Here is a 21795-nt window from a genome sequence, read left to right as displayed (position 1 = left end):
TTGAGCAAAAGTTTGACCCCAAACTTTGGCTCAAACGTTGGTATCAGCAAGATTGGGGCAGCTGATGTAAAAAGTTTGAGTAAAAGTTTGCCTCAAACTTTTACTCAAACTTTTACTCAAGCTTTTAAGATTCACAACCCGGTTCACATTGGTTTTCACTCCAACTCCAAGAGCAATCAACCAAGGCCTCTATCAACCCAATTCCATCAAGAGCAAGGGCCTAATTGACACCATTCAAAGGCACAAGAGATAGTTAGAATAGAAATTTCATTATAATTTGTTTTGAATTTCATTTTTATTTTGTAAAAATGCCTATAAATAGGTATCTGTTTCATTTTACTAGGAGGCGAGCTCCACTAGGGAGCATTAGGAATACAGAGCTCTCTCTCTTTAGTTTTCTTTTCTTTGTTTTTAATTCTTGGGTGGAGAATTGAAGGTGTTCTGTTTCATTCTCCCTCTGAGATTTCTCTCTGTTTACTTGCTACATAATTTGAAGGAATTGTGATTTGAATCAAAACTCTCTTTACTGCTTTCCTCTCTATTTTTTTCTGCAATTATTCTCTGTTGGATCAAGGAAGGAATTGAGATCTAGACTTGGTCTCTAGTCTCATCCAACCCCTGAGATCTTCAACCTCTCATTCAGATTTTGCAATTGAGCCTAGTTGCTTTCTGTTTTGATTTTTCAAGTGATTTTCCAAATATGTTGAACCTGCTACATCTTTTACTTCTCTGTTTGATTGCTATTTACACTTCCTTGTTTGCTTTCTTTAATTTCTCTGCACCCAATTCCCTTTACATTTGATGCAATTTACTTTTCTTGTCATTTAAGATTTTGCCAATTTACTTTTCTTGCAATTTAAGTTTCAATGCAATTTACTTTCTGCACTTTATAATTCCTTGTTATTTACATTCTGTTGCTTTAAGTTTCACCCAATCTCACTTCAATGTTAGCTTGACTAAACTAATCACCCACTAAAGTTGCTTGATCCATCAATCCCTGTGGGATTGACCTCACTCCCGTGAGTTTTATTACTTGATGCGACCCGGTACACTTGCCGGTTAGTTTTAGGTGTTTTGGAAATTCGTTTTTCCACAAAAACATCATCAAGTTTTTGGCGCCGTTGCCGGGGATTGATTAGATTGACAATGATTAAGTGGGTGAGAAGTCTTGATCAAGCATTTTCTTTATTTTTGTTTTCTGTTTTAAATTGAAACCAAGGTGTTTGAGTTATTGCCTCACTAAGAAATTCTTTCTCTATGACATGAATTTCAAATTTCATTGATGTTTACAAAATACAAATGGAGTTCAACTCATCTTATGGTCAAACAAAATTTTATGGGATATCACCCACCATCACCAATCTCTAATGGTGGTTGGGAATATCACCAAGAAACATCAAATTCTGGGCACTCCAATTCATGGAGCTATGCTTCAGAACCACAAGAAGAGAAAGAAAATCATATGGGATATTTCCCTCCACTACAAAATGATGCAAGTCATGATTCTAATGGTGGCTGGGAAGGGAATTCTAGTGCTCCATATGATATTCATCCAAAGATATCATCACTTGACCATACTTCAACCGAAAGTCCCTTTCAAAACTCACCACCCACACAAACTTCCATGAACCACTCAAGGCTTTCAGAGCTTGAGTCCATGTTCAAAAAAAATGAGGAGGAGGCAATGAAAGCCTGGAAAAGGGAAGAAATCATCCGTCAGAGGGCGAATGAGCACCTGGAGAACATAAGGAAACACTTAGAACCATCAAACAGTAAAAATCAATCTGTGGGAGAGGAAGTGGAAAAACAAGAACAAAAGGTCCTTATGTCAAGTGAAAGTGCAATGAAGAAGGAGGAAAAACAAGAGGAAGAGGCTACTGAGTCAAGTGAATTTTTAATGAAGAATGAGGTGGTTAAAAATGAAACTACACTTGAGATGACAAAGGAACATGAAGAATCACAACTCTCACAAATTTCCCTGGACCAAAACGCCTCAACACTTGAATCCATGATTGAAAGGTATGAAGAGGAGATGAAGAAAGCTTGGGAAGATCAACAAACCTCCTCCATAAAAGAGCTATTAAAACAAATGTTGAGTGTAAAAGAGGAAGTGGAGGAGCAAGAAAGTGAAGAAGTCATTCCAAACTCAAGTGAGGCAGAGAAGTACATAAAGGAGGAGTTCATGGAACCACCAATACAAGAGACTCTTGATGAAAAGAAAACTCCAACAATCACACAACCACCAAGAATTGGATTCAAAGAAGTGAAGGCAATTAACAAAAGCACCAAGAAGAGGATTGTGACCAAACTACCAAGGACAACATTCAAGAGGAGGTCAACCACAAGCAATCCAACCCCTGGACTAATAGCAAGCAAGCTCAATCAAGCCATGTACAAAAGAAAGCTTGCTGAGGAGAGACCAAGACAGGGGGTAATAGCTGAATCTTCTCCTCCTTTGAAGTCATTTCTCTTAACAAATTGGAAGAAGAGGAAGAAAGTAAAGAACAGGTAGACAGTAGGTACATTTTTTCTCCTTGCTTTGTTCAAATTCAATAAATTGGCATATGGTTACATTCTAACTTTGGTGTTGCCTTGCAACAAATTGTTTTCAATCTTTTTGGATGATTGCATCAAATCAAAAATGAAAGTGACACACCAAGATTCTAAGTTTGGTGTGCCACCTATTTTTCTATGCAAATCATTCAGCAACACCACTTGTCTGCATAACCATAATGTCTTTGCAGTGTTAATTTTCTTTTGGTTTGATATTTTGTTATTCTGTTTACTTTAGTTAATTCTTTGTTTTTAATGCTTTCATTTTAGTTTACTTATTCACTGTGTTTGTTAATACATTACCGAGAGAGTTTTATTCATGACATATTCTTGGCTTGGTGATTGTACTTAACAAATAACAGTTTCACTTGCTTAGTTTTAATTCAAATAAATGGACATAGGATTGCATTCTAAGTTTGGTGTTGCTATGCAACACAAATTGCTTCAAATCTTTACTGGATACTTGCATTGATTCCAAGTGAAAGTGTCACACTAAGTTTGGTGTGCCACTTATCTTTTATGCAATGTATTGTGCTCACCTTCTTAAGTTTGCAATCACAATGTCTCTATCTCTTGTGCCTTGATTATTATCTTTAATTTTGCTTGCTTAAAACACATGTGCTACCAACATTTCATTGTGTAAGACATTCATGATACATCTTAGCCACATAGCCATTGTTCTAATTGTTGCTTGAGGATGAGCAAGTATTCTGAGTTTGGCAAGGGAAGGAGGAAGAATAGAGGAAAAAGGACAACAATAATGAAGATGAACTACAAGGTTGTAGAGTTCTTTTTTTTCCTCATTTGTTTCAAGCACTATAAACTGCATGATTGTCTTTACCTTCTCTGTATGCATGTGTGTATGAAAAGGCATAGTTTGATTTCTAAATTGCAACATGGTGCTGTGCCATTATGATTACCAACTTGAGTTTTGTGAATTCAAAAGCAGTAAAGCATCATGATCATAAACAAACAAGGAATTAAAGAAGAGTTTAGCATGTGCATACAAGTATTGGAAAGCTAGTATGATTAATTGTTGCTCAATTGCATTGGATTTTATTTAATTGAAGTTTTCATCTAGTACATTTTGTGAAATCTTTTGAAAATCATGAAAACCTTGAAGAAGCAAATACAATTAAAGCAAGAAAAGTAAAAGGGAAAGAATGAGAAAGCTGAAGGCTCTGAGTACCAATGGCAATTTATTTGTTAAGTACTTGTGGTGTTTATGTATCAAGCCAAATGCTTGAAAACAAAACACTTAGAAGTCAAGGTTAGGCTCAAAGTGCAAAAGCACTCCCTCAAAGCTCAAGGCTCTGAGCATCAATGATTAGAGAGTCAAGAAAAGAAAAGAAAAATGAGCCTAATGAAGTCCTCTAATCAAATGCTTGTGGTGCTTATGTATCAAGTGGTAATACTTGAAAACAAAGCATTTAGAAGTCGTAGCTTTGTTATCAACAAATGGGGCAAAGCACCCAAAAGGAGAAGCTAATAAGAAAATCAAAAGCTTGTTTCAAGGAAGAAATATAAGAAAAAGATTTCATAAATTGAGCTAGATGGAAGCATCAATCATTTACATTTCTTTTGTGATTGTAGCATGCTTAGAAAACTAGCTTACCATGAACATTGAGTTGCTATTCTTCTTGCCTTGGATTGTCAATCTTTATTGCATGATTCTTTTCTTGCTTGGGGACAAGCAAGGTTTAAGTTTGGTGTTGTGATGACATGTCACCATGTCATGTTTTTCTATGCTTTTTCATTTGTTTTCAATAGGTTTTATGCACTTTCTTGAGCCATAAGCAAGCCAATTGGGTAGATTTTCATGTTTCCTTTGATTTAATCAACCATAGATGAATTAATGCAATTTCATGAGGTTTTATGCTATAATTGTCACATATTATGAAAGAATGAATATCTCATGATTTTGAGCATAGCTTTGATGTGTTTGGTTGATTAATGATAGGTGAAGAAAGCTTGGAGAAAGGTTGAAGCAAGGAGGAATGGCTAGGAGGAAGAGAGGACAAAAAGTTTGAGCAAAAGTTTGCCTCAAACTTTAGCTTAAACTTTTGGAATAAGTGAAAATGAACAAGGGAGCAAAAAGCTGGAACAAAAGTTTGCCTCAAACTTTTTGCAAACTTTTGGGCAAAAAGCTGGAGCAAAAGTTTGCCTCAAACTTTTGTGCAAACTTTTTGGCAAACTTTTGGCATCACAAATCAACACCCTGGAGAGCAAAAGTTTGCGCCAACGTTTGCCTCAAACTTTTTGGCAAACGTTGGCGCCACACCAACACACCCAGGGGAGAAAAAGCTTGCGCCAACGTTTGCCTCAAGCTTTTTGGCAAACGTTGGCGCCACAAGGCATACAAGGGGTATACTTCCAACATAAATAACTTGAGCTACAGAGCTCCAAATGAGGTGATTCAAAAAGCAATGGAAAGTAGGAATCTAGAGCTTTCCAATCATATATGGCACTGCATGGTGGACACTAAAATTGAGGGAGAAAACTGCCCTGCAATGAGCATAAACGAACATGGTGGCAACCTGCAGTGAGGCCAACTGACCTCTGCACCTTCGACGGAGTATAACTCGAGCTGTAGAGCTCCAAATGATGTGCTCCCAACGGCATTTGAAAGTAGACATCCAGGGATTTCCAACAATATATAATAGTATGAGGTGGACAATACGTTTGAGCCTCCAAAACTGGCGTTTTCGACCACGTTTGAGGCAAACTTTACCTCAAACGGTGGGCACCAAAGCCAGCGACCTTGTCCTCTTCAAAGGAGCATAACTTGAGTTGTAGATGTCCAATTGAGGTGATTCCAATTGGGATAGAAAGCTGACATGCAGAGCTTTCCAACCATATATAATAGTCTATAGTGGGCATAAAATTGACAACATTGACAAGAGGACAAAGTAGCGCCACATATTTGCACTAGGGCGCCAACGTTTGAGCAAAAGTTTGACCCCAAACTTTGGCTCAAACGTTGGTATCAGCAAGAATGGGGCAGCTGGTGTAAAAGGTTTGAGTAAAAGTTTGCCTCAAAATTTTACTCAAACTTTTACTTAAGCTTTTAAGATTCACAACCCGGTTCACATTGGTTCTCTCTCCAACTCCAAGAGCAATCAACCAAGGCCTCTATCAACCCAATTCCATCAAGAGCAAGGGCCCAATTGACACCACTCAAAGGCACAAGAGATAGTTAGAATAGAAATTTCATTGTAATTTGTTTTGAATTTCATTTTCATTTTGTAAAAATGCCTATAAATAGGTATCTGTTTCATTTTACCAGGAGGCGAGCTCCACTAGGGAGCATTAGGAATACAGAGCTCTCTCTCTTTAGTTTTCTTTTCTTTGTTTTTAATTCTTGGGTGGAGAATTGAAGGTGTTATGTTTCATTCTCTCTCTGAGATTTCTCTATGTTTACTTGCTGCATAATTTGAAGGAATTGTGATTTGAATCAAAACTCTCTTTACTGCTTTCCTCTCTATTTTCTTCTGCAATTATTCTCTGTTGGATCAAGGAAGGAATTGAGATCTAGACTTAGTCTCTAGTCTCATCCAACCCCTGAGATCTTCAACCTCTCATTCAGATTTTGCAATTGAGCCAAGTTGCTTTCTGTTTTGATTTTTCAAGTGATTTTCCAAATCTGTTGAACCTGCTACATCTTTTACTTCTCTGTTTGATTGCTATTTACACTTCCTTGTTTGCTTTCTTTAATTTCTCTGCACCCAATTCCCTTTACATTTGATGCAATTTACTTTTCTTGTCATTTAAGATTTTGCCAATTTACTTTTCTTGCAATTTAAGTTTCAATGCAATTTACTTTCTGCACTTTATAATTCCTTGTTATTTACATTCTGTTGCTTTAAGTTTCACCCAATCTCACTTCAATGTTAGCTTGACTAAACTAATCACCCACTAAAGTTGCTTGATCCATCAATCCCTGTGGGATCGACCTCACTCCCGTGAGTTTTATTACTTGATGCGACCCGGTACACTTGCCGGTTAGTTTTAGGTGTTTTGGAAATTCGTTTTTCCACAAAAACATCATCAAGTATCCGGAGATCCGACATGAAATTCAAAGAAGAGGTTGGGAAGTTCTAACAAATCCCATCCAACAAGTCGGCATCCTAATGGTTCAAGAGTTCTATGCCAATACATGGATCACCAAGAACCATGATCAAAGTAAGAACCCGGATCCAAAGAACTATGTTACAATGGTTCGGGGGAAATACTTAGATTTTAGTCCGGAGAATGTGAGGTTGGCGTTTAACTTGCCCATGATGCAAGGAGATGAACGCCCCTACACTAGAAGGGTCAACTTTAATCAAAGGTTGGAGCAAGTCCTTATGGACATATGTGTAGAAGGAGCTCAATGGAAGATTGACTCCAAAGGCAAGCCGGTTCAACTAAGAAGATTGGACCTCAAGCCTGTAGCTAGAGGGTGGTTGGAGTTCATTCAATGCTCAATCATTCCCACTAGCAACCGGTCTGAAGTTACTATAGACCGGGCCATCATGATCCATAGCATCATGATTGGAGAAGAGGTGGAAGTTCATGAGATTATACCTCAAGAACTCTACAAGGTGGCTGACAAGTCCTCCACCATGGCAAGGTTAGCCTTTCCTCACCTCATTTGCCACCTATGCAATTCGGCTGGGATTAACATAGAGGGAGATATCCTCATCAAAGAGGACAAGCCCATCACTAAGAAAAAGATGGAGCAAGTAAGAGAGCCCACTCATGGAGCTCAAGAGGCGTATGAGGCTCATCACCATGAGATCCCGGAGATGCCTCAAATGCACTTTCCTCCACAAAACTATTGGGAGCAAATTAACACCTCCCTAGGAGAATTGAGTTCCAATAAGGGACAACTAAGGGTGGAACATCAAGAGCACTCCATCATGCTTCATGAAATAAGAGAAGATCAAAAAGCAATGGGGGAGGAGCAACAAAGACAAGGAAGAGACATAGAAGAGCTCAAGGACATCATTGGTTCCTCAAGAAGGAAATGCCACCATCACTAAGGTGGATTCATTCCTTGCTCTTATTTCTTCTGTTTTTCGTTTCTATGTTATGTGCTTATCTGTGTTTGTGTCTTCATTACATGATCATTAGTAGTTAGTAACTTTGTCTTAAAGTTATAACTGTCCTATGAATCCATCACCTCTCTTAAATGAAAAATGTTTTAATTCAAAAGAACAAGAAGTACACGAGTTTTGAATTTATCCTTGAACTTAGCTTAATTATATTGATGTGGTGACAATGCTTCTTGTTTTCTGAATGAATGCTTGAACAGTGCATATGTCTTTTGAAGTTGTTGTTTAAGAATGTTAAATATGTTGGCTCTTAAAAGAATGATGACTAGGAGACATGTTATTTGATAATCTGAAAAATCATAAAAATGATTCTTGAAGCAAGAAAAAGCAGCAAAGAACAAAGCTTGTAGACAAAAAAAAGGCAAAAAAAAAATATAGAAAAAAAAAAAGAAAAAGCAAGCAGAAAAAGCCAAAGCTCTTAAAACCAAGAGGCAAGAGCAAAAAGCCAATAACCCTTAAAACCAAAAGGCAAGGGCAAATAAAAAGGATCCCAAGGCTTTGAGCATCAGTGGATAGGAGGGTCTAAAGGAATAAAATCCTGGTCTAAGCGGCTAAACCAAGCTGTCCCTAACCATGTGCTTGTGGCGTGTAGGTGTCAAGTGAAAACTTGAGACTGAGCGGTTAAAGTCAAGGTCCAAAGCAAAAAAAGAGTGTGCTTAAGAACCCTGGACACCTCTAATTGGGGACTTTAGCAAAGCTGAGTCACAATCTGAAAAGGTTCACCCAATTATGTGTCTGTGGCATTTATGTATCCGGTGGTAATACTGGAAAACAAAGTGCTTAGGGCCACGGCCAAGACTCATAAAATAGCTGTGTTCATGAATCATCATACTGAACTAGGAGAGTCAATAACACTATCTGAACTCTGAGTTCCTATAGATGCCAATCATTCTGAACCTCAATGGATAGAGTGAGATGCCAAAACTATTCAAGAGGCAAAAAGCTATAAGTCCCGCTCATATGATTGAAGCTATGTTTCATTGATAGTTTGGAATTTATAGTATATTCTCTTCTTTTTATCCTATTTGATTTTTAGTTGCTTGGGGACAAGCAACAATTTAAGTTTGGTGTTGTGATGAGCGGATAATTTATACGCTTTTTGACATTGTTTTTAGTATGTTTTTAGTAGGATCTAGTTACTTTTAGGGATGTTTTCATTAGTTTTTATGTTAAATTCACATTTCTGGACTTTACTATGAGTTTGTGTATTTTTCTGTGATTTCAGGTATTTTCTGGCTGAAATTGAGGGACTTGAGCAGAAATCAGATTCAGAGGTTGAAGAAGGACTGCTGATGCTGTTGGATTCTGACTTCCCTGGACTCAAAGTGGATTTTCTGGAGCTACAGAACTCGAAATGGCGCGCTTCCAATTGCGTTGGAAAGTAGACATCCAGGGCTTTCCAGAAATATATAATAGTTCATACTTTTGCCAAGAATAGACTACGTAAACTGGCGTTCAACGCCAGCTTTCTGCCCAAATCTGGCGTCCAGCGCCAGAAAAGGAGCCAAAACCAGAGTTGAACGCCCAAACTGGCACAAAAGCTGGCGTTCAACTCCAAGGAGGACCTCTACACGTGCAACACTCAAAGCTCAGCCCAAGCACACACCAAGTGGGCCCCGGAAGTGGATTTATGCATCAATTACTTACTTCTGTAAACCCTAGTAGCTAGTTTATTATAAATAGGACCTTTTACTAGTCTTTTTGACCATCTTTGGACGCCTGGTTCTTAGATCAGAGGGGCTGGCCATTCGGCCATGCCTGGACCATTCACTTATGTATTTTCAACGGTAGAGTTTCTACACTCCATAGATTAAGGTGTGGAGCTCTGCTGTTCCTCAAAGATTAATGCAAAGTACTACTGTTTTCTATTCAATTCATCTTATTTCGCTTCTAAGATATTCATTTGTACTTCAATATCAATGTGATGAACGTGACAATCCTCATCATTCCCTATGAACGCGTGCCTGACAACCACTTCCGTTCTACCTTCGACTGAATGAGTATCTCTTAGATCTCCTAACCAGAATCTTCGTGGTGTAAGCTAGAATGATGGCGTCATTCAAGAGAATCCGGAAAGTCTAAACCTTGTCTGTGGTATTCCGAGTAGGATTCAATGAATGAATGACTGTGATGAGCTCCTAACTCGCGATTGCAGGGCGTTAGTGACAGACGCAAAAGGATAGTAAATCCTATTCCAGCATGATCGAGAACCGACAGATGAATAGCCGTGCCGTGACAGGGTGCGTTGACCATTTTCACTGAGAGGATAAGATGAAGCCATTGACAAGGGTGATGCCTCCAGACGATTAGCCGTGCCGTGACAGGGCATTGGATCATTTTCCCGAGAGATGACCGAAAGTAGCCATTGACAGTGGTGATGTATCACATAAAGCCAGCCATGGAAAGGAGTAAGACTGATTGGATGAAGATAGCAGAAATTTTGAATTTAAAAATACCATGTTAAAAAGACTGCTCTAACCACCACATTTAGAATGAATTAGCTCAAGAAAGTATCCTGAAATGACTAAAACGGATCATCAAGGGACACCACATTTAGTATGTAATTTCTCATTGTGTAACTAAATGCCTTCCTTTATTTAAAACTAGGAATTCTAATGATGCGCAATCTTCCAATCTAATTGTTTATTACAATAGTTGACAAATTGCAATGAGCCACGAAAATACTGCAGCATATATAATCCACATGCAACAAAAATAATTAACATGAAATCAGTAAATTACTCTAGACAAATGAATAATAGTCCCCATTAGTAATTGATTTTTGTTTATTAGAACATTACCATTTACCACTACAAAATAAACTGTGCTGATTAAGAAAGCAATAATCATTCACATATAGATCCAAGAATCAAGCAGTTGACTGGTCAATAAATACATTATGTAGCCTAACTTATTTGAGAATAAGCATACTCAATGGAAATATTTCTGCCATTTAATCACCAAATACAGCTAAAATCAATATCTAACTATTCTAAACCTTACCTCTTTGTTGATCAAATACACAAGACTTGTCCCTGTTTTTCTCTTGAGCCCAAACCTTAACCATGCCAAGAACCAGAATTTTGGTTACATTTCACAAGGCCATTCGACCAAATTAAACACAGAGGAGAGAAAATCACTCACCTCTCTATGCTTGTGGTGGTAGTTGTGTTAACAGAAATTGAATAAACTGAAAAAAATGGAGCAAGAGAATTATCAGAATTTTGAATTAGAGGAGAAAAGAAAGAAGATGAAGTCGCTGTCCTCACCTAGCAAAGAAACTCGAAAAACAGTTGGGTGAGTAGAACGTAGCTCCCTCTTAAGCTTCAGTCAGCTCCCTCCTTGGCCATCATTCTCTTTCTCTTGGTGCTATGGTTGATGAAGAGCCAAAAACTTGAAGAACGCTCCTATTTTTGCTCCCTGGTGCTTTGGCTATTCCTTTGTTCCTTGCCCTCTCTCTACTGTCTGTGAATTCATGAGGGAGACAGATAGAGACAGACAGAGAAGGGCCAGAACTCAAACCGAGTTAAGGGAGAGGGAGCAGTGGAGCACAGGTGATGGAATTGGAACAGACAATGGCCGTGGAACAGAGGCGGCGTAACGCGACGATAAAGACGAGCTGCGACGGCGCTGGAGCAGTGGGAGTGGGATGGCAGCTGGACCAGATTCGACGGCGGCGACATAGCTTGAAGAAGAGAGCAGTGGCTAGGGTTTTTCTTTGAGAGAGAAGAAATTCAATGTCTCGGTGAGTGGTGAGCGAAGGTGAGAAGACGAAGGAGAAGGGCAACGGTGAGTGGGGGTGAGCAAAGGTGAATCCGAAGGAGAAGGGCGACGATGAGTGGTGGTTAGCGAAGGTGAGTGGTGGTGGAATAAAGCTTTCTTAAAGAGAGGGAGCAAGGCATGGGTTTCTGAAGGAGGAGGGTTTCTGAAAAGAAAAAACAAAATTCATTAAGTATACATGAATATATTAGAAAACCCTTTAAAAGTGCACTCAAAACTTAACATATAGGCTACACTCTAAAAGCGTCCTCTTTGATACGAAAAGTGAACCTATAGATATCAATCTATAGCTATGCTTTATAAGTGATTTCTATAATACCTAAGGCTACACTTTTTAAATGATGCCACAATTGTGTATCCTTTTATCTTATAAAAAGGCAACACGGAGAAAAGCGTAGCCTATTCATGGAATAGGCTACGCTTTTCAAATGTAGCTTAAAAAAAGTGTGACTGAATGGGTATTTTTCTTGTAGTGTCCTTTTGTTTTTAATAATGATTGTTTGCATGCCTTTGAAACTCTGAAAGCAAGGCTTGTTTCTGCACCCATCATAGCCCCTCCTAATTGGGATTTACCAATTGAGCTAATGTGTGATGCGAGTGATTATGCTATAGGGGCTGTCTTGGGGGCAGAGGCAAGACAAGCTTATGCAAGTCATTTACTATGCTAGTCGTGAGTTAACTAACGCGTAAAGAATTACACTACTATAGAGAAAGAATTACTGGCTATAGTTTATGAAATTGATAAATTTAGATCCTACTTAATTGGTTCCAAGGTTATTGTTTATACTGACTACGCTGCTTGATGAACGGATTTTTGCTAGTAGAGAATTTCACAAAAATAATCGAATTCCCATTGCAAGTACAGTTTCTGAACCATCAATAATCCTTTCATACAAAAATTTGGTTGTCACAAGTAACAAACCCCTAAAAATAATAACCGAAGTATTTAAACCTTGGGTCATCTCTCAAGGAATTACAGGGAGGTGTAGTTATTATTGGTTATGAAAAAGTATCTTTTTGGGATTTTGAATAAGGAACAAGAAAAGTAAATTGCAAGAAAGAAAACTAATAGCTAAGAAAGCTCTTGGCAAGGTATGAGAATTAGAAGTACTATCCTAGCTATCTGATGAGCGGATAATTTATACGCTTTTTGGCATTATTTTTAGTATGTTTTTAGTAGGATCTAGTTACTTTTAGGGATGTTTTCCTTAGTTTTTATGTTAAATTCACATTTCTGGACTTTACTATGAGTTTGTGTGTTTTTCTATGATTTCAGGTATTTTCTGGCTGAAATTGAGGGACTTGAGCAGAAATCAGATTCAGAGGTTGAAAAAGGACTGCTGATGTTGTTGGATTCTGACCTCTCTGCACTCAAAGTGGATTTTCTGGAGCTACAGAAGTCGAAATGGCGCGCTTCCAATTGCGTTGGAAAGTAGACATCCAGGGCTTTCCAGCAATATATAATAGTCCATACTTTGGTCAAGAATTAACGACGTACACTGGCGTTCAACACCAGCCTTCTGCCCAAATCTGGCGTCCAGCGCCAGAAAAGGATCCAAAACCAGAGTTGAACGCCCAAACTGGCACAGAACTTGGCGTTCAACTCCACAAATGGCCTCTGCACGTGCTACACTTAAGCTCAGCCCAAACACACACCAAGTGGGCCCCGGAAGTGGATTTATACATCAAATACTTACTCATGTAAACCCTAGTAGCTAGTTTATTATAAATAGGACCTATTACTATTGTATTAGGCATCTTTTGATCAGCCTTTGATCTATTGATCACGTAAAAGGGGGCTGGCCATCTCGGCCATGCCTGGACCTTCACTTATGTATTTTCAACGGTAGAGTTTCTACACTCCATAGATTAAGGTGTGGAGCTCTGCTGTTCCTCAAAGATTAATGCAAAGTACTACTGTTTTCTATTCAATTCTTCTTATTTCTCTTCTAAGATATCCATTCGCATCCAAGAACGTGATGAAGGTGATGATTATGTGTGACGATCATCATCCTTCTCCCTTATGAACGCGTGCCTGACAAACACTTCTGTTCTACATGAATTAAGCTAGAATGAGTATCTCTTAGATCTCCTAACCCGAATCTTCGTGGCGTAAGCTAGAATGATGGCGGTATTCAAGAGAATCCGAAAGGTCTAAACCTTGTCTGTGGTATTCCGAGTAGGATTCAATGATTGAATGACTGTGACGAGCTCCTAACTCGCGATTGCAGGGCGTTAGTGACAGACGCAAAAGGATAGTAAATCCTATTCCAGCATGATCGAGAACCGACAGATGAATAGCCGTGCCGTGACAGGGTGCATGAGCATATTATTCACTGAGAGGATAAGATGAAGCCATTGGCAAGGGTGATGCCTCCAGACGATTAGCCGTGCCGTGACAGGGCATTGGATCATTTTCCCGTGAGATGACCGAAAGTAGCCGTTGACAGTGGTGATGTATCACATAAAGCCAGCCATGGAAAGGAGTAAGACTGATTGGATGAAGATAGCAGGAAAGCAGAAGGTTCAGAGGAACGAAAAGGATCTCCATTCGCTTATCTGAAATTCCTACCAATGAATTACATAAGTATCTCTATCCCTTTTATTGTTTATTTTAATCTAATAAAATATCATGTTTAAATCCGCCTGACTGAGATTTGCAAGGTGACCATAGCTTGCTTCATACCAACAATCTCCATGGGATTCGACCCTTACTCACGTAAGGTATTACTTGGACAACCCAGTGCACTTGCTGGTTAGTTGTATCGAAGTTGTGACAATTATGAATTAAGCTCAAAGCACCAAGCTTTGGAGCCATTACCAGGGATTGTTTGAGCCTGGACATCACAATTTCGTGCACCATGTTTTTGGCGCCGTTGCCGGGGATTGTTCGAGTTTGGACAACTAACGGCTCATCTTGTTGCTCAGATTAGGTAATTTTCCTTTTATTTTATTTTCAAAAATTTGTCAAAAATGTTTTCAAAAATCTATCATATGTTTTCGAAAAAATTAAATAAAAACGTTTTCAAAATTTTATTCAAAATCTTTAAGAATGAATTCTAGTGTTTCATGAAGCATGTGAAGCCTGGCTGGCTGTAAAGCCATGTCTAAATTCTTTTGGACTGAGGCTTCCAACCATCAGCTCTTACACGACTGTAGGGTATGTCAGGCGTGTCATGTCTGAATTAAATGCTGAAGCTTGGCTGGCCATTGGCCATGTCTAGTGTTTTGGACCAGAGCTTTCATTGAAAGCTTGGCTGGCTAGTGAGCCATGTCTAATTCCTGGACTGAAGCTTTAGACTAAGAATGCAAGATTCCTGGAATTCATGTTAAAAATTTTGGAATCCTTATTTTTTCTTTTTCATATAATTTTTGAAAAAAATACAAAAAAATTAGAAAATCATAAAAATCAAAAATATTTTTCTGTTTCTTGTTTGAGTCTTGAGTCACATTATAAGTTTGGTGTCACTTGCATATGCATCTTGCATTTTTTCGAAAATATCATGCATTCATAGTGTTCTTCATGATCTTCAAGTTGTTCTTGGTAAGTCTTCTTGTTTGATCTTGATGATTTTTTGTTTTGTGTCTTTTCATGTTTATCATATGCATTCTTGAATTCTTAGTGCGTAAGCATTAAAGAATTCTAAGTTTGGTGTCTTGCATGTTTTCTTTGCATTAAAAATTTTTCAAAAATATGTTCTTGATGTTCATCATGACATTCATAGTGTTCTTGGTGTTCATCTTGACATTCATAGCATTCTTGCATGCATCACATGTTTTGATCTAAAAATTTCATGCATTGCATCTTTTTAGTGTTTTTCTCTCTCATCATAAAAATTCAAAAAATCAAAAAAAAATATCTTTCCCTTTTTCTCTCATCAAATTCGAAAATTTGGATTGACTTTTTCAAAAATTTTTAAAATCAAATTGTTTCTCATGAGTCAAATCAAATTTTCAATTTGAAAATCTTATCTTTTTCAAAATCTTTTTCAAAAATCAAATCTTTTTCAAAATTCTTAGTTATTTTCGAAAATTCCAAAAATATTTTTCAAAAATCTTTTTCTTATTTTTAAATCAAATTTTCGAAAACAACTAATCAATTAATGTTTTGATTAAAAAATTTGAAGTTTGTTACTTGCTTGTTAAGAAAGATTCAAACTTTAAGTTCTAGAATCATATCATGTGATTTTTTATGAATCAAGTCATTAATTGAGATTTTAAAAATCAAATCGTTTTCAAAAACTAATCTCAATCATATCTTTTCAAAAATATCTTCTTATCTTATCTTTTTCAAAAATATCTTTTCAAAATATCTTTTCTAACTTCCTAACTTCTTATCTTTTCAAAAATTGTTTCAACTAACTAACTAACTTTTTGTTTTCTTCTTAACTTTTTCAAAACCACCTACCTAATTCTCCCTTTCTAATTTTCGAAAATACCTCCCCCTTTTTTCAAAAATTTCTTTTTTATTTACTAATTATTTTTATTTTTATTTTTATTTAAAAAAAAATTTCGAAAAAAAAATACTAACAATTTTCAAAAACCAATTTTCAAAAATCACTAACCCTTTTTCAAAATAATTTTCGAAAATTATTCCTCCCCCATCTCATTCTATTTATTCATTCATATCCTAACATCTCATCTCACATCTCTTTCATTCGCACAGTTGCATTTCTTCTTTTACATCACGTGCTTTGTCTCCCCCTCTTTTCTTCCACTCACAAAGGGATCCCTATACTGTGGTATAAAGGATCTCTATTATTATTATCATTTTCCTGTCCATTCTTCCTTGTCATATGAGCAGGAGCAAGGATAAGAACATTCTTGTGGAAGCAGATCCAGAACCTGAAAGGACTCTGAAGAGAAAATTAAGAGAAGCTAAAATACAACAATCCAGAGAAAACCTTTCAGAAATTTTTGAACAGGAAGAGGAGATGGCAGCCGAAAATAATAATAATATAAGGAAGATGCTTGGTGACTTTACTGCACCTAATTCCAATTTACATGGAAGAAGCATCTCTATTCCTACCATTGGAGCAAACAACTTTGAGCTGAAACCTCAATTAGTTTCTCTGATGCAGCAGAACTGCAAGTTTCATGGACTTCCATCTGAAGATCCTTTTCAGATCTTAACTGAATTCTTGCAGATATGTGATACTGTTAAGACTAATGGAGTAGATCCTGAAGTCTACAGGCTCATGCTTTTCCCTTTTGCTGTAAGAGACAGAGCTAGATTATGGTTGGATTCTCAACCCAAAGACAGCCTGAACTCTTGGGATAAGCTGGTCACGGCTTTCTTAGCCAAGTACTTTCCTCCTCAAAAGCTAAGCAAGCTTAGAGCTGATGTTCAAACCTTCAGACAGAAAGAAGGTGAATCTCTCTATGAAGCTTGGGAAAGATACAAACAGTTGACCAAAAAGTGTCCTTCTGACATGCTTTCAGAATGGACCATCCTGGATATATTCTATGATGGTTTATCTGAGCTATCAAAGATGTCACTGGACACCTCTGCAGGTGGATCCATTCACCTAAAGAAAACGCCTGCAGAAGCTCAAGAACTCATTAACATGGTTGCTAATAACCAGTTCATGTACACTTCTGAAAGGAATCCTGTGAGTAATGGGACGCCTATGAAGAAGGGAGTTCTTGAAGTTGATACTCTGAATGCCATATTGGCTCAGAATAAAATATTGACTCAGCAAGTCAATATGATCTCTCAGAGTCTGCATGGAATGCAAGCTGCATCCAACAGTACTCAAGAGGCATCTTCTGAAGAAGAAGCCTATGATCTTGAGAACCCTGCAATAGCAGAGGTAAATTACTTAGGTGAACCTTATGGAAACACCTATAACTCAACATGGAGAAATCATCCAAATTTCTCATGGAAGGATCAAAAGCCTCAACAAGGCTTTAATAATGGTGGAAGAAACAGGTTTAGCAATAGCAAACCTTTTCCATTATCAACTCAGCAACAGACAGAGAACTCTGAACAAAATGCTTCTAATTTAGCAAATCTAGTCTCTGATCTATCTAAGGCCACTGTAAGTTTCATGAATGAAACAAGGTCTTCCATTAGAAATTTGGAAGCACAAATGGGCCAGCTGAGTAAAAGGATCACTGAAATCCCTCCTAGTACTCTCCCAAGCAATACAGAAGAGAACCCAAAAGGAGAGTGCAAGGCCATTGACATAAGTGCCATGGCCGAACCTGTAAGGGAAGGAGAGGACGTGAATCCCAAGGAGGAAGACCTCCAGGGACGTCCAGTGATCAATAAGGAGCTTCCCTCTGGGGAACCAAAGGACTCTGAGGCTCATCTAGAGACCATAGAGATTCCATTGAACCTCCTTATGCCCTTCATGAGCTCTGATGAGTACTCCTCTTCCGAAGAGAATGAGGATGTTACTGAAGAGCAAACTGCCAAGTTTCTTGGTGCAATCATGAAGCTGAATGCCAAATTGTTTGGCATTGATACTTGGGAAGTTGAACCTCCCTTGTTCATCAATGAACTAAGTGATCTGGATCAACTAACATTGCCTCAGAAGAGACAGGATCCTGGAAAGTTCATAATCCCTTGTACCATAGGCACCATGATCTTTAAGGCTCTGTGTGACCTTGGTTCAGGGATAAACCTCATGCCCCTCTCTGTAATAGAGAAACTAGGAATCTATGGGGTGCAAGCTGCTAAATCTCACTAGAGATGGCAGACAGCTCAAGAAAACAGGCTTATGGACAAGTAGAAGATGTATTAGTAAAGGTTGAGGGCCTTTACATACCTACTGATTTCATAGTCCTGGATATTGGAAAGGAAGAGGATGAATCCATCATCCTAGGAAGACCTTTCCTGGCCACATCAAGAGCTGTGATTGATGTTGACAGAGGTGAAATAGTCCTTCAATGGAATGAGAACTCCCTTGTATTCAAAACTCAAGGATCTCCCTCTGCAACCATGGGGAGGAAGCAGGAAAAGCTTCTCTCCAAGCAGAGTCAACCAGAGCCCCCACAGTCAAACTCTAAGTTTGGTGTTGGGAGGCCACAACCAAACTCTAAGTTTGGTGTTGAACTCCCATATCCAAACTCTAAGTTTGGTGTTGGAGAGTTTCAACAAAGCTCTGCACATCTGTGAGGCTCCATGAGAGCCCACTGTCAAGCTATTGACATTAAAGAAGCGCTTGTTGGGAGGCAACCCAATGTTTATCTAATTCTTGTTTTTCATGTTTTCTTAGGTTCATGATCATGTGGAGTCACAAAATAAACAAAAAAATCAAAAACGGAATCAAAAACAGCAGAAGAAAAATCACACCCTGGAGGAGCATCTGTCTGGCGTTCAAACGCCAGAACAGAGCATAGTTCTGGCGCTGAACGCCCAGAATGGGAGCATCCTGGCGCTGAACGCCCAGAACAAGCATGGTTCTGGCGTTCAACGCCAGAAATGGCAGCAAATGGGCATTGAACGCCCAAAATGGGCACCAACCTGGCGCTGAACGCCCAGAGTTGTGTGCAAGGGCATTTTGCATGCCTAAATTGGTGCAGGGATGTAAATGCCTTGACACCTCAAGATCTGTGGACCTCACAGGATCACCTCAGGATCTGTGGACCCCACAGGATCCCCACCTACCTCCACTCACTCTCTTCTCTCTTCTCAATCATCCTCTATTCCCAATAAACACTCTTCCCTATTAACTCTTTACCACTCACATCCAAACACCCACTTTCCTTCAAAATTCAACATCTCTTTCCCACCCAATCCCACCCATATGGCCGAATACACATCTCCCTCCATCTCCTCCATATCTTCTTCTTATTCTTCTATTCTTTCTTCTTCTGCTCGAGGGCGAGCAACTTTCTAAGTTTGGTGTGGTAAAAAGCATAGCTTTTTTGTTTTTTTCATAACCATTGATGGCACCAAAGGCCAGAGAAGCCTCTAGAAAGAGGAAAGAGAAGACAAAAGCTTCCATCAAAGGTCTATAGCTCAGTGGTAGAACATTTGACTGCAAATCAAGAGATCCCTGAGATACCTCAGGGGATACATTTTCTTCCACACAATTATTGGAAGCAACTAAGGGTGGAACATCAAGAGCACTCCATCATCCTTCATGAAATCAGAGAAGATCTAAAAGCAATGAAGGAGGAGCAGCAAAGACAAGGAAGAGACATAGAAGAGCTCAAGGACATCACTAAGGTGGACTCATTCCTTGTTCTTACTTTCTCTGTTTTTCATTTTCTATGTTATGTGCTTATCTATGTTTGTGTCTTCATTACATGATCATTAGTAGTTAGTAAACTCTGTCTTAAAGTTATAAATGTCCTATGAATCCATCACCTCTCTTAAATGAAAAATGTTTTAATTCAAAGAACAAGAAGTACATGAGTTTCGAATTTATCCTTGAACTTAGTTTAATCATATTGATGTGGTGACAATGCTTCTTGTTTTCTGAATGTATGCTTGAACAGTGCATATGTCTTTTAAAGTTGTTGTTTAAGAATGTTAAATATGTTGGCTCTTGAAAGAATGATGACTAGGAGACATGTTATTTGATAATCTGAAAAATCATAAAAATGATTCTTGAAGCAAGAAAAAGCAGCAAAAAAAACAAAGCTTGCAGAAAAAAAAAATATAGGCGAAAAAAAAATAGAAAAAAAAAAGAAAAAGAAAAAGCAAGCAGAAAAAGCCAATAACCCTTAAAACCAAAAGGCAAGGGCAAATAAAAAGGATCCCAAGGCTTTGAGCATCAGTGGATAGGAGGGCCTAAAGGAATAAAATCCTGGTCTAAGCGGCTAAACCAAGCTGTCCCTAACCATGTGCTTGTGGCGTGTAGGTGTCAAGTGAAAACTTGAGACTGAGCGGTTAAAGTCAAGGTCCAAAGCAAAAGAAGAGTGTGCTTAAGAACCCTGGACACCTCTAATTGGGGACTTTAGCAAAGCTGAGTCACAATCTGAAAAGGTTCACCCAATTATGTGTCTGTGGCATTTATGTATCCGGTAGTAATACTGGAAAACAAAGTGCTTAGGGCCACGGCCAAGACTCATAAAATAGCTGTGTTCAAGAATCATCATACTGAACTAGGAGAATCAATAACACTATCTGAACTCTGAGTTCCTATAGATGCCAATCATTCTGAACCTCAATGGATAAAGTGAGATGCCAAAACTATTCAAGAGGCAAAAAGCTATAAGTCCCGCTCATATGATTGAAACTATGTTTCATTGATAGTTTGGAATTTATAGTATATTCTCTTCTTTTTATCCTATTTGATTTTCAGTTGCTTGGGGACAAGCAACAATTTAAGTTTGGTGTTGTGATGAGCGGATAATTTATATGCTTTTTGGCATTGTTTTTAGTATGTTTTTAGTAGGATCTAGTTACTTTTAGGGATGTTTTCCTTAGTTTTTATGTTAAATTCACATTTCTGGACTTTACTATGAGTTTGTGTGTTTTTCTGTGATTTCAGGTATTTTCTGGCTGAAATTGAGGGACTTGAGCAGAAATCAGATTCAGAGGTTGAAAAAGGACTGCTGATGCTGTTAGATTCTGACCTCCCTGCACTCAAAGTGGATTTTCTGGAGCTACAGAACTCGAAATGGCGCACTTCCAATTGCGTTGGAAAGTAGACATCCAGGGCTTTCCAGCAATATATAATAGTCCATACTTTGGCCAAGAATTGATGACGTAAACTGGCGTTCAACGCCAGCCTTCTGCCCAAATCTGGCGTCCAGTGCCAGAAAAGGATCCAAAACCAGAGTTGAACGCCCAAACTGGCACAGAACTTGGCGTTCAACTCCACAAATGGCCTCTGCACGTGCTACACTTAAGCTCAGCCCAAACACACACCAAGTGGGCCCCGGAAGTGGATTTATACATCAAATACTTACTCATGTAAACCCTAGTAGCTAGTTTATTATAAATAGGACCTATTACTATTGTATTAGGCATCTTTTGATCAGCCTTTGATCTATTGATCACGTAAAAGGGGGCTGGCCATCTCGGCCATGCCTGGACCTTCACTTATGTATTTTCAACGGTAGAGTTTCTACACTCCATAGATTAAGGTGTGGAGCTCTGCTGTTCCTCAAAGATTAATGCAAAGTACTACTGTTTTCTATTCAATTCTTCTTATTTCTCTTCTAAGATATCCATTCGCACCCAAGAACGTGATGAAGGTGATGATTATGTGTGACGCTCATCATCCTTCTCCCTTATGAACGCGTGCCTGACAAACACTTCTGTTCTACATGAATTAAGCTAGAATGAGTATCTCTTAGATCTCCTAACCAGAATCTTCGTGGTGTAAGCTAGAATGATGGCGGCATTCAAGAGAATCCGAAAGGTCTAAACCTTGTCTATGGTATTCCGAGTAGGATTCAATGA

The 21795-nt window shown here is 38.4% G+C and overlaps 1 non-coding gene across 1 annotated transcript; it reads right to left on the bottom strand.

Moving 5' to 3' along the window:
• Window positions 1-16759: 16759 nt before the first annotated feature.
• On the bottom strand, window positions 16760-16867 carry LOC112761914 (small nucleolar RNA R71). The gene has a single exon (XR_003182284.1). It is a non-coding gene; the product is annotated as a small nucleolar RNA R71 (small nucleolar RNA).
• Between the last annotated feature and the right edge of the window lie 4928 nt (window positions 16868-21795).

This window comes from Arachis hypogaea, chromosome 16 (genome assembly GCF_003086295.3).
Source record: "Arachis hypogaea cultivar Tifrunner chromosome 16, arahy.Tifrunner.gnm2.J5K5, whole genome shotgun sequence".
NCBI lineage: Eukaryota > Viridiplantae > Streptophyta > Magnoliopsida > Fabales > Fabaceae > Arachis > Arachis hypogaea.
The sequence above is the reverse complement of the archived record's forward strand: the minus strand, read 5'-3'. Positions and strand labels throughout refer to the sequence as shown.